Consider the following 12,024-nt stretch of genomic DNA (forward strand, 5'->3'; position numbering starts at 1 on the left):
TGCTTCTCCACCCCCACCCCCTCCTTCCTCTCTGTCTCTCTCTTCCCCTCCCACAGCCAAGGCTCCATTGGAGCAAAGATGGCCTGGGCCCTGGGGATGGCTCCTTGGCCTCTGCCCCAGGCGCTAGAGTGGCTCTGGTGGCGGCAGAGCGACGCCCCGGAGGGGCAGAGCATTGCCCCCTGGTGGGCAGAGCATCCGTCGCCCCTGGTGGGCGTGCCGGGTGGATCCCGGTCGGGCGCATGCGGGAGTCTGTCTGTCTGTCTCTCCCCATTTCCAGCTTCAGAAAAATACAAAAAAAAAAAAAAAATAGAATACTTGAGGATGAAAAGAAAATCAGTTTTCAGGATACTAGAGGATTCCTGCATTTGCATTTTTCCCTCTTATCTCATCTTATTCAACCCCAAATTACACACCAAATCTTTGATGAATAAGAAATCTAGCAATTATTAACTGTTTTGGGGACATCTAGTGACCTGAAAGACCCTGAGGGGGTGACACAGTTATGACACACAAGGGGCATTGTGACAGTGTCTACAGGCTGCAGGTGGGAGAACTGGTGGGAGTAGGCAGACACAGGCACTCTGTCTAGTGCAGGAGCCACTGGCCACCCCATCGAAACTGGCTAGCTGGCAGGCCTGTCCAGAGACAGCACGGGCCAGGGCATGGCAGTGAGCAGTGTATGTGGAGCCAGCAGTCAACAGGAAGGGAGGGTGATCTGGGAGCCAGGAGCAATATTCATCAAAAGCCTTGTCTGGAGTTTCACCAACAAGGCTGAAACCAGGGAGACATCAAGGTTAGGAAGCCCACAGTGATCTGACTGGAAGGTATTGAAATTTAGAATAAATAAATAATGAATAGTTAAAATAGCAGTCACTAATGCGTATGTTGGGGATATCACAAACAATGAGGTTCTAATTTCAAGGCTTGAATTGGGAAAATGCTGCTGTCGCTCAGTTTGCTATACCTCATGGTCCCTTTGTAAAGCAGGTGCATTATTATTCCAGATTCACAGATGAGGAAACTAGGTGGTGAACCCAAGTCCCCTTTGATCACATCAACATCAGGAGCTGAGCTGGGACTGGAAATAACTTCTCGGAAGCCTTTGCCACCAGGTGAGCCTGATCCTGTAATATTCCAGGGCTAACAATATTTTCCTTCCTAGAAAAAGCTTTTGCTTATATTAATGTATTATGTTTTAGTCGCCATTGGATTGTGGGAAGTGGAGTGTGACTTGTGCAAACATAGCCTTTAAAAACTAATCACAGGTTAATTTCTTCAGTAATGTTAGCTCCGGAAGTGGTCTGAATTGTAGGTGACGTGGTTATTTAAATTCTTTTTAAAAATACTTTATTTTTTAATTACAGTCGACGTATGATATTATACTACTTTCAGGTGTACAACTTAGTGATTAGACATTATGTGACTTACTAAGTGATCATCTGATAAGTTGTGCACCTATCTGACACCATACATAGTTATTACAGTATTATTGACTATATTCCCTGTGCTGTACTATACATCCCCATGACTACTTGTAACTACCAATCTGTACTTCTTTTTTTTTAATGGTTATTTTATTGATTTTAGAGAGAGGGGAGGAGAGAGAAGGAAAGACAGAAACATCAATCTGTTCCTGTATATGCCCTGACCAGAGATTGAACTGGCAACCTGTGTAATTTGGGGCAGTGCTCCAACCAACTGAACTATCTGGCCAGGCCTGGTCAAGCCTCTCTCCCTGTTTTTAAGATTTTCTCTGTCTTTAACCTTTTGCATTATGATGTGTCTTGGTGTGAATGTCTTTGGGTTCAACTTGTTTGGGATTCTCTGTGTTCCCTTGAGCATGTATGTCTGATTCCTTCCCCAGGTTGGGAAAGTTTTCCATCATTAAATTCTTATCACAGACAGTGAGTTTTTGGTGACTTGCATTGAGACTTCTATTTAGTAGTACAGATTCTATATTAACCATTCAAACTAATGTACTGGACTAATGCTTTTTATCTAAAATAAAATATTCATCTGTTTTGTAGGCAATGAAAAAGGGCTTTTGCATGAATGTTTATAACTTCAGTGAAGATTTCAGAAAAATCACTAAAATGTGAGACTATGGAGATTCCTTATATTTTTTAAGGCATTTATTTATTTTTATTTTAGCTTTTTTTTTTTTTTTTTTTTTTTAGTGAGAGAGAGATAAGAAGGGAGAGAGATGTGAAGCATCAACTTGAAGTTGTGGCACTTTAGTTGTTCATTGATTATGTGACTTGTGGGGGGACGGGGGTGCTCCAGATGAGCCAGTAACCCCTTGCTCAAGCCAGTGACTTTGAGCTCAAGCCAGCGACCATGGGGCAATGTCTATGATCCAATGCTCAAGCCAGCAATCCTATGCTCAAGCTGGTGAGCCCACACCCAAGCTAGGGATCTTGGGATTTTGAACCTGGATCCTCAGTGTCCCAGGTCAATACTCCATCCACTGCACTACCACGTGGTCAGGCTATTGCTTAAGGCTTTTTAAAAATAATCAGATTGGCCTGACCAACCAGTGGCACAGTGAATAGAGCACTGGGCTGAAATGCAGGGGACCCAGGATTGAAACTCTGAGGTCGGCAGCTTGAGTGCAGGCTCATCCAGCTTGAGCACAGGGTCACTGGCTTGAGTGTGGGATCATAGACATGACCCCATGGTTTCTAGCTTGAAGCCCAAGGTCACTGGCTTGAACCCAAGGTCGCTGGCTTGAGCAAGGGGTCACTCAGTCTGCTTTAGCCCTCTAGTCAAGGCACATATGAGAAAGCAATCAATGAACAACTAAGGTGCCGCAATAAAGAATTGATGTTTCTCATCTTTCTCCCTTCCTGTCTGTCTGTCCCTCTCTCTGTCTCTCTTTGTCTCTGTCACACACAAAAAATTAGATTGATAGACAATGAGTCTTGGTTACATTTTATTTTTCAATTGAAAATTTACTTAATTGGTAGTTGAATCTTTAAACCTGAATTACTTCTAATTAGTTACAAACAAAATAGCTCAAGGCACTGTTATAATCTAGAATGTTCTGCAAACAAGTATAAGATTTATAATAGCAATGAATAAACACCAAGGTACAATGGGCTATACCCTCTTTCTAGCTCACCTCTTAAGGAGTTCTCATAGGAAAAATAAATTTAGAGCTTCTGAAAGATCTGCTTGGTCCTGAAGTGAAAGACAGAATAAAGCCCATGAAAATCAGAAGCCTTTGGCCCTGGCTAGTTGGCTCAGTGGTAGAGTACTGGCCTGGCATGTGGAAGTCCCAGGTTTGATTCCTAGTCAAGGCACACAGGAGAAGCGGCCATATGCTTCTCCACCTCTCCCCTTCTCCTTATCTCTTTCTTCCCCTCCTGAAGCCAAGGCTCCACTGAAGCAAGTTAGCCTTGGGTGCTGAGGATGACTCCATGGCCTCACCTCAGGTGCTAAAATAGCTCAGTTGCTGAACAATGGAGCAATTGCCCCAGATGGGCAGAGCATTGCCAGGTAGGGGGCTTGCCGGATGGATTCCAGTTGGGGCACATGTGGGAGCCTGTCTCTCTGCCTCCCCACTTCTCATTTAATTTAAAAAAAAGAAAGAAAGAGAGAAAGAAAGGAGGGAAGGGAGGGAGAGAGGGAGGGAGAAAGAAAAGAAAGAAAGAAAGAAAGAAAGAAAGAAAGAAAGAAAGAAAGAAAGAAAGAAAGAAAGAAAGAAAAGAAAAAAAACCCCAGGAACTTTTAACATGTTTCTCAATATATGGTGGCCATTGCATCATCAGCTCAGAATGTTCTGAGATTTTTGTTAGGAGTGAATATCTCAGAGCCTCATTCTACAACTACTGAGTGAAAATCTAGAAGAAAAGTTTGGGAATCTTCATGTCAAACAAATGCTCCAGGTGACTCTGTGCACATTGTTCGTGAACCACTGCATTTAAAGAGGGAAGACCAGATGTTTGTCAAGATCAGTTCTGCCTAATAGAGCCTCTTCTGAACACTCCATCATTACCCTGACCACCGGATGAAAAATATTGAACTTAAATTTTTAACACTTCCTGGAGAGACAGATTTGTGTGTATTCATAGCATTCCTTTCCAGTAATAAAAATACATCTGGGAGGATTAAGGGATTCTCATTTATGATCACATCTAATACCTGATGGAAACAGTGGCTGCTATAATGTGGAAGTCTGATTTAAGGCAATGTTTCTCAAATTTGAGTACTAAATGGGACACTTTTAAAGAAAAAGAGTAGACATAGAGCTGTGACAAGATTATTTTTTACAAGATTACATACATAAGCAAGTATGTATGTAACCTGTTTATGAGGGTGTTATTGATGTCTGAAGTCAAAGGGAGATGTACAAATGAAATATAAACAAAACTATAAAACTAATAAAAATTCGCCTGACCAGGTGGTGGCGCAGTGAATAGAGCGTTGGACTGGGATGCAGAGGACCCAGGTTCGAGACCCCGAGGTCGCCAGCTTGAGCGATGGCTCATCTGGTTTGAGCAAAGCTCACCAGCTTGAGCCCAACGTCGCTGGCTCAAGCAAGGAGTTACTTGGTCTGCTGAAGGCCCGTGGTCAAGGCACATAAAAAAAAAAAAAAAAGATAAAAATAATAAAAATTCAAACTGGAAGCATTGAAGTAAGACAGATGGTGGTGTTTGCAGAAACTAAAATGTACATGTGTTTATAGTAGCAAGGCGTAGTTTCAGGTCCAAGTCCACTTTTAATTAAATAACATGACTGTGGCCAAGGCTATGTTTGCTAAATCATCATAATTAGACTTTATACTTAACTAAAATACCCTAGCGAGGAATCCTTCAATGCCTTTTTTTTTTTTTTTTTTTGTATTTTTCTGAAGCTGGAAACAGGGAGGCAGTCAGACAGACTCCCGCATGCGCCTGACCAGGATCCACCAGGCATGCCCACCAGGGGGCGATGCTCCGCCCATCTGGGGCGTTGCTTTGTTGCAACCAGAGCCATTCTGGCGCCTGAGGCAGAGGCCATAGAGCCATCCCCAGTGCCTGGGCCAACTTTGTTCCAATGGAGCCTTGGCTGCGGGAGGGGGAAGAGAGAGACAGAGAGGAAGGAGAGGGGGAGGGGTGGAGAAGCAGATGGACGCTTCTCCTGTGTGCCCTGGCCAGGAATCAAACCCAGGACTCCTGCACGCCAGGCCGACGCTCTACCACTGAGCCAGCCAGCCAGGGCCTGCAATGCCATTTTTTAATGAACTGTCCTTGCAACTTTCAAATACTCACAGTTCTGTAGTCAGGAGTTTTGTTTGTTTTTTTCTTGTTGTTGTTTTTGTTTTTTTAATGGGCCAGATATTAAATCTTGAGGCTTTGTAAGCTAAGAGACAAAATGGATGCTATTAGATAGGTACTTCTGTCTTGTCACAACACAAATAGGTACTACCAAATACTGATGTGAATCATGAGCATATAATTTTTTTTTTTAAAGGAAATTCTGCTTTTTAAAAAAGTTTGTTTTATTGACTTGAGAGAGAGAGACAGGAATATTGCACTGCTCCTGTGTGTGTCCTGACCAAAAATTGAACCAGTAGGCCTGACCTGTGGTGGCGTAGTGGATAAAGCGTCAACCTGGAAACACTGAGGCTGCCGGTTCAAAACCCTGGCTTGCCTGGTCAAGGCACATATGGGAGTTGATGCTTCCAGCTCCTCCCCCCCTTCTCTCTCTCTCTCTCTCTCTCTCTCTCTCTCTCTGCCCCTCCTCTCTAAAAAGAATTAAAACACCCCCCCCCAAAAAAAAAACCAAAAAAAAAAAATTGAACCAGTAACCTCTGTGCTTTGGGACAGTGCTCTAACCAATCAAACTATCCAGTCAGGGCATACAGAGTTATTCAAAAGTAGATTTGGATTAATTGTAAATGTGTATTACAAACTCCATGACAATTACTAAAAAGTTTAAAAATAAGTATAATTCATATGGTAAGAAGGAAAGAAAATGGAATCATAAAGTGCTCAATTAAAACCACAAAAGGGCCTGACCAGGCTGTGGCGCAGTGGATAGAGCGTCGAACTAGGATGCAGAGGACCCAGGTTCGAGACCCCGAGGTCACTAGCTTGAACATGGGCTCATCTGGTTTGAGCAAAAGCTCATCAGCTTCAACCCAATGTCGCTGGCTCAAGCAAGAGGTTACTCGGTCTGCTGAAGGCCCCTGGTCAAGGCACATATGAGAAAGCAATCAATGAACAACTAAGGTGTTGCAACGCACAACGAAAAACTAATGATTGATGCTTCTCATCTCTCCGTTCCTGTCTGTCTGTCCCTGTCTATCCCTCTCTCTGACTTTCTCTCTGTCTCTATAAAAAACAAAACAAAACACAACAACAACAACAACAAAAACCGACAAAAGGCATTCCCTGGCCAGTGGCCCAGTAAACAGAGATTCCTCATGAAGCACTGATGTAGCATCTCAAGGGCACCAGCTCAACAGTTAGGTTGCTGGTTTAAGCCCCAGTCCAAACATGTATGAGAAGCTATCAATGGCTGCACAACTAAGTAGAACAAGGAATTGATGCTTCTCTCTATCTCTCTCTTTCTTTCTTTCCCAAATAATAAAAAATTAAAAAAAAACCCACATAAGACAGAAAAAGTGTGAAAGACAAAAACAGAGGCAACAAAGAGAAAACAGTAACAAATATAGCAGATATTAATTCAATGATATATCAATCATCACATTAGACATTAGTAGTCTAAGTAGACCAATTAGAAGATCAATTATCAGAGTGGATCAAAAAATGAGAAATAGCCTGACCTGTGGTGGTGCAGTGGATAAAGCATCGACTTGGAAATGCTGAGGTCACTGGTTCGAAACCCTGGGCTTGCCTGGTCAAGGCACATATGGGAGTTGATGCTTCCAGCTCCTCCCCCCTTCTTTCTCTCTCTCCTCTCTCCTTCTCTCTCTGTCTCTCCCTCTCCTCTCTAAAATGAATAATAATAATAAAAAAAATTAAAAAAAAAAAGAGAAATAAAAAATGGACAGATCCAGCAGGCAGATGATCAGTAAGGACATAGTTGAACTCAACAGCACCATCACCCAACGGATGTAACCGACATCTGTAGACTACTGCATCTGACAGCAGGTTACATGTTCTTTTGAGGCTCACACAGATCCTTTACTAAGACAGACCACATTTTGGGCCATAAACTGAATGTTAACAAATATAAAAGAATAGAAATCAAGAAACCATGCAATGTCTGCTTTTCAGACCACAATGATATTAACCCTGAAATCCATAACAGAAAAGTATCTGGAAAATCCCCCAATACTTGGAAATTAAACAACACATTTTAAACACATTTAAAAGAAGAAATCTCAAGAGAAATTACAAAATATTTTTAGTTAAATGAAAATGAAAATACATGATTTCAAATGTGTGACATACAGCAAAATCTGTACTTAGAGAGAAACCTATAAAACTTAAATGCATATTTTAGAAGAGAAGAAACCTAAAATCACCCAATCTTCAATCTTAGGAAACCAGAAAAAGAAGAACAAATTAGCCCTAGCTGGATAACTCAGTTGGTTAGAGCTTTGTCCTGATACACCAAGGTTGAAGGTTTGATCCCCGGTCAGGGGACACACAAGAATTGATGTTTCTGTTTGTCTGTCTTGCTCTCTCTCTTCCTCTCTTTCTAAAATCAATAAATGAATTTAAAAAAGAAAAGAGCAAATTAAATCCACAGTATACAGAAGAAAAGAAATAATTAAAACAGAAATAATGAAATTGAAAACAGTAAATTAATAGGGAAAATCAACAAAACCAAGAATTGGTTCTTTTAAAAGATCAATAAAATCATTCAGCCTCTAGCCAGGCTTGCTAAGAAAAAAAAGAAAGATGATACAAATTACTAGTATCACTAGTATTATAATAAAGAAGGGGACATCATCACACTTACCAATGACATTAAAAAGAATAATGAGGGGTCCTGGCTGGTGGTTCAGTGGATAAAGCATTGGCCTAATGTATGGACATCCTGGGTTTGATTCCCAGTCAGGGCACACAGGAGAAGTGACCATCTGCTTCTCTCCTTCTGCCTTTCCCCCTTTTCTCCTTCTTCCTCTCCTGCAGACAGTGGCTTCATTGGTCTGAGCATCACCCTGGGCACTGAGGATAGATCAGTTGTTCCAAGTGCATCAGCCTCAGGTGCTAAAAATAGCTCAGTATTTAAGCATCGTCCCCAAATGGGGTTGCCAGGTGGTTCCTGGTTGGGGCACATGCAGGAATCTGCCTCACTATCTCCTCTCTTCTCACCTGAAAAAAATGGATAATGAGGGAATACTATGAACAACTCTATGCCCACAAACTTGAACCAATTCCTTAAAAGATGTAATCTGACAAAACTCAATAGACACTTTGAATAGCCTTATATCAAATAAATTGAATCAACAGTAAATAACTTTTCAAAGCAGAAAGCACCAGGTCCAAATGGGTTCAGAGTGAAAAACTATACCAATTATCCACAATTTTTTCAGAGGGCAGGTGTAGGGGTTACACTTCCTAACTCATTCATTCAGGTCATCACTACCTTAATACCAAAGCCAGACAAAAACATTACAAGAAAAAAAATTACAGACCAATATTTTTCATGAACATAGATGCACAATCCTCAATAAGGTATAAGCAAATGGAATCCAACAATACATTAAAAAGTGATATACCATGACTCAATGGGATTTCTCCCAGTTGTGCAAGGCTGGTTCAACATTTAAAAATTAGTTCATATAATTTATCATGTTAATAGGATAAAGAAGAAAGAAAAAAAACCACAGGCTTACATTGACAGATGCAGAAACACGCAACAAAATCCAACCCCATTCATGTTAAAAACGCTCAGCAAACTAGGAATAAGGGGAACTTGATAAGGAACATGTACAAAAATCTACCACTAACATCTTACTGAAACGTGAGACTAGAAGCTCCCTCACTAAGATCAGGAGCAGTGTGAGCATGCTACCCTTCACTGCTGCTTTTCAGCCTCACACTGGATGTCCTAAGCTAATGCAATGAAACAGGAAAGGGAACTAAAGAGAATACAGACTGAAGAGGGTGAAACAAAACCGTATTTGTTCAGAGATGACATGATCATCTCAAGATCATGTGTACAGTGATTTGATATTTCTCAGGAGCCTCAAATGTTTGGTAACTTATTGACACCACAACAATGACTCATCTGCTGTTACAAAGCTAAGGAAGAATCATTACCTAGAAGAGTAATGAAGAAAGGCATGGATTCACAAGACCATATTGATGGGGGTTTATCTGGCATAACTTCCATTATTATTTTAAAAAAACCCAGCTTTATTGAGATATAATTCACATACTATAATATTTGCCTTTTTTTTTATTTTATATATATATATTTCTGAAGCTGGAAACAGGGAGAGACAGTCAGACAGACTCCCGCATGCGCCTGACCAGGATCCACCCGGCACGCCCACCATGGGGCGACGCTCTGCCCACCAGGGGGCGATGCTCTGCCCATCCTGGGCGTCGCCATGTTGCGACCAGAGCCACTCTAGCGCCTGGGGCGGAGGCCACAGAGCCATCCCCAGCGCCCGGGCCATCTTTGCTCCAATGGAGCCTTGGCTGCGGGAGGGGAAGAGACAGAGAGGAAGGCGCGGCGGAGGGGTGGAGAAGCAAATGGGTGCTTCTCCTGTGTGCCCTGGCCGGGAATCGAACCCGGGTCCTCCGCACGCTAGGCCGACGCTCTACCGCTGAGCCAACCGGCCAGGGCAATATTTGCCTTTTTTATTTTATTTTTATTTTTTATTAAAGATTTTATTTATTCATTATAGAGAGGGGAGGGGGGGAGGAGCAGGAAGCATCAACTCCCATATGTGCCTTGACCAGGCAAGCCCAGGGTTTTAAACTGGCAACCTCAGCGTTTCCAGGTTGACGCTTTATCCACTGTGCCACCACAGGTCAGGCCATATTTGCCTTTTTTAAAGTGTATAATTCTATGGTGTTTAGTATATGCACTGATTTGTGCAACCATTACCACCATCTAATTTTTGTTGTTGTTGTTGTTGTTCTACTTATTTATTCGTTGGTTGATTCTTTTTTTTTTTTTTTTTTTTACAAAGACAGAGAGTCAGAGAGAGGGATAGATAGGGACAGACAGACAGGAACAGAGAGATGTGAAGCATCAATCATCAATTTTTTGTTGTGACACCTTAGTTGTTCATTGATTACTTTCTCATATGTGCCTTGACCGTGGGCCTTCAGAGCAGACCGAGTGACCCCTTACTCGAGCCAGCGACCTTGGGTCCACGCTGGTGAGCCTTACTTGAGTCAGCGACCTTGGGTCCACGCTGGTGCAATTTTGCTCAAACCAGATGAGCCCGTGCTCAAACTGGCAACCTCGGGGTCTTGAACGTGGGTCTTTCCGCATCCCAGTCCGACGCTCTATCCACTGCGCCACCGCCTGGTCAGGCACAACCATCTAACTTTTTTTTAATGTATTCATTTTTAGAGAGGAGAGAGAGAGAGGAAGAGAGAGACTTAGAGGGAGAGAGAGGAGAGAGAGAGAGAGAAGAGGGGAGGAGCTGGAAGCATCAACTCCCATATGTGCCTTGACCAGGCAAGCCCAGGATTTTGAACCGGCGACCTCAGCATTTCCAGGTCGACGCTTTATCCACTGCGCCACCACAGGTCAGGCCTCCACCATCTAATTTTACCATATTTTTAGAACCCATCTCCCTTGCCCCTCAAAAAAAAAAAAAAACCTCTTTGTTCTCATTGGTAGCCATTCTCAATTGTTCTCTACAACCCTTTACCCTGTTCTGGAATATATATTATTTTCCTTTGTGTTTTAATTTTCTAGGTAGTGATGGTTAGTGCCTGTTAATGGTTGTATGCCTGTCACTATTTGGAGTACTTTACACATATTAGCTCATTTGCTCATTTGAGTTGTGCTTTTTAGAATTCATAAAAAAGATGGGTTAAAAAATAAAAAAACGGCCTGACCAGGAGGTGGCACAGTGGATAGAGCATCGGACTGGGATGCAGAGGACCCGGGTTCAAGACCCCGAGGTCGCCAGCTTGAGTGCAGGCTCATCTGGTTTGAGGAAAAGCCCACCAGCTTGAACCCAAGGTCGCTGGGTCCAGCAAGGGGTTACTTGGTCTGCTGAAGGCCCGCGGTCAAGGCACATATGAGAAAGCAATCAATGAACAACTAAGGTGTTGCAACGCGCAATGAAAAACTAATGATTGATGCTTCTCATCTCTCTCCGTTCCTGTCTGTCCCTGTCTATCCCTCTCTCTGACTCACTGTCTCTGTAAAAAAAAAAAAAAAAAAAAAAGACAAAAAAGTTATCTCTTTATATATATATAGATACATTCTTAGTAAGATTTAGTAAATTCAGCAGGTCCCAGCGCAAATGTGTTAAGTTTTTTCATTCTTGTGTTTATGAGAAACATGAGCCTGATGTGTCGTAGTGATTTCTCCAATGTTTGAATATATATTTGAAAGGCAAACTCTCATTTCCTTCCTCGTCAATACATTGAAGAATTCCTCTCTTTTTACTCTTAATTGTGTTGAGTGCAGAAAACCCCCACCATACATGTCATCTTAACTTTACACCAAACAAAGGATAAAAGAAACTTGCCTCCAATCTTTCCTGGGAACATGGGGGGTAAACAATCCAGCACCACAGTTTAACAGCCTTTTGCAACCTAATCAAGGCAGTGAGGTGGGGGGTTGGGCAGACTGTCAGTTTACAGCCAATTCCCCACATCTCTTTCTCAAAAACCCTGTTGGTTTTTTGGTTCCCAACAGGCACATATTTCTCTGGAATACCATAAGGCACACCTGGAAATCTTCTAGGGCCCACCAGTGCACCCTGGTGCACCTTTGAGAACCACTGCCTTAGAGTGTGAGCCATGACTTTAATTTCCCCCGTATAATCCAAATCTATTACTCCAGGGTGAACAAAATATCCTCTCATAGTTACACCACCTCTGCCTAATAAGAGTCCTACTGTGTTACTGGGAAGTGGTCCAA

General features: G+C 42.3%; 1 long non-coding RNA gene across 1 annotated transcript in view; it reads right to left on the minus strand.

Annotated features, from left to right (window-relative positions):
- Positions 1-364: 364 nt before the first annotated feature.
- LOC136306764 (uncharacterized) overlaps positions 365-12,024 on the minus strand; it is a 36,265-nt gene continuing 24,605 nt past the window's right edge. The window contains exons 2-4 of the long non-coding RNA XR_010725678.1: positions 7,918-8,273; positions 5,253-5,343; positions 365-771 (exon numbers count right to left, since the gene is read on the minus strand). This is a non-coding gene — a long non-coding RNA (uncharacterized lncRNA). The remainder of the gene's footprint in view (positions 772-5,252; positions 5,344-7,917; positions 8,274-12,024) is intronic.

This window comes from Saccopteryx bilineata, chromosome 5 (genome assembly GCF_036850765.1).
Source record: "Saccopteryx bilineata isolate mSacBil1 chromosome 5, mSacBil1_pri_phased_curated, whole genome shotgun sequence".
Lineage (NCBI taxonomy): Eukaryota > Metazoa > Chordata > Mammalia > Chiroptera > Emballonuridae > Saccopteryx > Saccopteryx bilineata.